Source organism: Echinops telfairi, unplaced genomic scaffold, assembly GCF_000313985.2.
Source record: "Echinops telfairi isolate 266 unplaced genomic scaffold, ASM31398v2 ScPeMD7_28;HRSCAF=97, whole genome shotgun sequence".
Lineage (NCBI taxonomy): Eukaryota > Metazoa > Chordata > Mammalia > Afrosoricida > Tenrecidae > Echinops > Echinops telfairi.
Genome location: NW_022103925.1, coordinates 1929708 through 1933303, shown reverse-complemented (window position 1 = coordinate 1933303; position 3596 = coordinate 1929708). Strand labels below are relative to the sequence as shown.

At 44.9% G+C, this 3596-nt stretch overlaps 1 protein-coding gene across 2 annotated transcripts in view; it reads left to right on the top strand.

The window, feature by feature from the left end:
* The first annotated feature begins 1067 nt into the window (after positions 1-1067).
* ADD1 (adducin 1) overlaps positions 1068-3596 on the top strand; it is a 44885-nt gene continuing 42356 nt past the window's right edge. The window contains exon 1 of one of the 2 annotated variants that reach the window (XM_045289502.1): positions 1068-1138. The gene's annotated coding sequence lies outside the window, so the exon portion shown is untranslated. Of the gene's footprint in view, positions 1139-2113; positions 2211-3596 lie in introns of those variants that run through there. The other variant, XM_045289501.1, reaches the window with a different exon arrangement.

Below are 3596 nucleotides of genomic sequence, written 5' to 3'. Positions count from 1 at the left end.
AGAGTTCAGTATCTAGAATATAAAAAGAACTTCTGCAGCTTAACAGCAACAAGACAACCAGTTGGGGAAAGAACTTGAATAGACAATTTTCCAAAGAAGATGTAGAGATAGCCAATAAGCACAGGAAAAGATGCTCAGTGTCGTGAGTCATTAGGGAAATGTAAATCAAAACCACAGTGAGATCCCCTTCATGCCCACTAGGAAGGCTATTGTTAGAAAAATGAAAAACAACAAAAATTAGACTGATGCAGAGAAAGTAGGACCCTGGTCCATTACTAGTGGGGTGTAAAATGGCTCAACTCTAAGGAAAACAATGTAATAGTTCTTCCAAAGGCAACATACTGCCTTATGACCCAACCATTTCCCTGCTAGGGATTCACCCGAGACCTGAAGGCAGGGACTTTAGCAGATGCTTGTACAGCAGTGTTCCCTGCAGCATTATTCACCACAGCCCAAAGGGAGAAGCAACCCAGAGGCCAGTCTTTGGATGCATGGATAAAATGTAGTTTGTGCAAACAATACAATATTATTCAGCCATAAAGAGAAATCAGGTTCTGATATGTGCTATGACATGGATGAACCTTGGCAGCATGCTGAGTGAAGTCAGGCACACAAGGACAATAGCTACGTGACCCCCAGTATATGACAAAAAGACAAATGCATCCAGATAAACGGTTTTGTACTTTTTACACACTAACTGCTGTGATGATGGTGGGGGCAGGACTTGAGGGTGGAGAATGGATATTGTATGTTGGGGTGTCAGAGTAGGAGGCAACGTTTGGTCAGAGATGCATCTAGGGGAAAGTTCGGCTGGGGGTGGAAACTCCCCCCTCTCTGTGCATGGTTGCTTGCTGCCTGCTTCAGTTACTGGCCGTTCTTGTCCCCGCTGATGCATGAATCACGGCAGTGTTATCTAAGGTTTCAGGCAGGGGGAGGGCTTGGCCTGCAGCTTAGAGCTTGGAGAGTGGATACCCTTTGGACTGTGTGTCTGCTGAAGGAAGGGATGTGATGTTCATCCAGGTATCTTGCAGGAACGCACTGAGCCCCTCTTCCCAGGCCCGCCCCCCTTATCTCAGCTGAGCTGAGCATCCTGCTTCATGCCAGGACCACCAGGGTCGGCGCTGTGCAACGGGGACAGGTGAGCCTGTTTAATGGATTGTTTTGGAAAACGGTGAATTTTTTCAGGGAAGTATTTCTTTTCCAGCTTTTAGTTGGGGTGAGCATTTTAATTTTCTTTGTCTTCTGTTTGTAAGTGAAAAGAGTAGCTTGGGAGAGATGGAGTAAGTGTACCAGCTCCAGTGCAGGGCAGTGGGTGGGCAAAGGTCCCAAGCACACAGGCTCTGCACCTGCACCTGCTGGGCCCCTGACTTGTCAGGTCAGTTAGCCAGGGGGCCAGTGAGAGTGGCTGCAGAGGGTGTCCCCGTGGGGGCATGGAGGGACAGGCAGCTGTGCCCCAGCCACGCAGGTCATGGTCTTCTCAGAGCACTTGCTCCCCGCCACGCAGATCATGCTTGTTTTACAAAGTCAAGCCGTGCTCTTTCAGTATGGCTCATGTTTTCTTAGTGAATACTTCCCATTTTGACCGCTTCATAGTGAGCTAGGCAGCTGGCTCGGGAGAGCGGGCCTGCTGACTGGACTAGATAGGGAAGGTGCCTAAAATATCTTTGCCGTAAAATGAGTTATTTGTCCTTTATTTCAACTCTTAAGACCCCAGACCCCAGATTCAACTGTGCTTTGAAACCAGCCACAGCCTCACCATCATTCTCAGTAAATATCCAGACTTTGACCCGACCCGGGTGGTGCCTCTGTATGATGTCCAATTTTCTCCCAGGGGAGGTGATGGAAGGTGAACCTCGGGTTATTGGGATGTTTGTAGCTGTGGGAATTGCATTTAGGGTTAGAAAGAAATGTCATATATGAGAGGGCTGCAAAAACTTGAAAATGGAATTCAAAGATAATGGAGATTTCCAGTAGCTTTTTGAAGTCCCTGTATTGTAATAACTATATCTATGTAATGTATATAGAGCCCTGTGCACCGTGATTGGGTACTCATCTGCTAACCGTAAGGTCAATGGTTCAAACCCACCAGCTGCCCCTCGTGAGAAAGATGTGGTTGTGGAGTCTGTAAAGCTTGCAGCCGTGGAAACCCTTTGGCCAGCCCTGCTCTGTCTTATGGGGACACAGTGCATTGGAATCCACTCTGTGGCTGGGTATGTGCATGCTTCATCATCATCCTCTCTCATATTGGGGGCTACTCTTCTTTATCCAACCCCTAAACATTTGTCACTGTTCTTGTCTTCATGTGTACTTCAGGGATGTGCGTTTCTCTGTAAACTTTTCTTTAGAACAGTCAACAGTTTTCATGTACAATATTTTATTATTTAAGTAGGTTTAAATTTTCATTTGTGATTCTTCTCTGGTCCATAAATTATTTAGATGTGTACTCTGAAATTTCCATGCATATACATTTAATTTAAATTAATATATGGATTATATAAATATAAAATTCCATGTACATATGCATATATATGGAAATTTTTTAAATTTATGGTAAAATCCCATTATCTTTCACTTCTAATTTCCCACAAGTTTTTGAAGCCCATCATTAAGATTATATATTATATAACATATAAATGAAGTCCCTGGTAGGTAAATGCATATTGTGTGCATGTGTGTGTGTGTGTGTGTGTGTGTGTGTGTGTCTACGTCTACATAAAATAAATATATTATTGACTTCCATTCTAGTTGTTTTGTACCAAGGGCATGGTTTGTGTGTTACTGATTCTCTGAGACTAGTTGAGATGTGGTAAATGTGCATAGAGATTTTGTGTGCTGCAGTAGAGCGGAGGGAGGTATGGAACCTGGGAAGGAACCGTGGGACTCAGGGGCACCTTTAGTGGAAGCCCTCATCTCTACCAGAGGACCTTGCGAATGCTTGGGAGCTGGTCAGACCAGGAAGATTCATGTGGGAAGTCAAGGCCAACTGATTGCAGAAGGGAGGAATTTAGCCTTCCTCCCCTGTGCAGTCACTGAAGGAGCGTAGGTGGGTAAGGCCAGGCTGGGAACGGCAAGCCCAGCAAGTGGAACCCATCCTCCGCTCCCCAGGGAAAGCAACAGCCTTGAGCTGAAATCCACCCATGCCGGTGGGTCTGGTCTGTGCTGTGAGACTCAGTGAAAGTGTGTGTACGAGGGGCTCCAGAGGCCGTGGAATGAAGCAATAAAGACAATGGCTTTTCTCCATTTGAAGCCCCCTCGTATATGTAACAATCTACTTTGGGGATTGCTTTATTCTTATAGTTTTTTTTTCTTTTCATATTTGAAATGAACTTGTATGTCACTACAAAGCGCAAGACCATTTCAGTTTCCCTGTTTCTCTTTTTAAGCCACTCAGACTGACAGTTAGATCCGAGAGGTAGAGTCTGGAGGGTTTTTTAAGGCTGTGAGCCATCACCCTCTATTTGTTAAAAACAAACAACTGTTTATTTAGGTTTTTAAAGAAAAACTCTTTAGCCCATCTCATCAAATCAGATCAGTAACAATATCCTGTCAACCCCCTATATGCGTGCTTCTCTCTGTCTTTTGTTTTCATCTCCCTC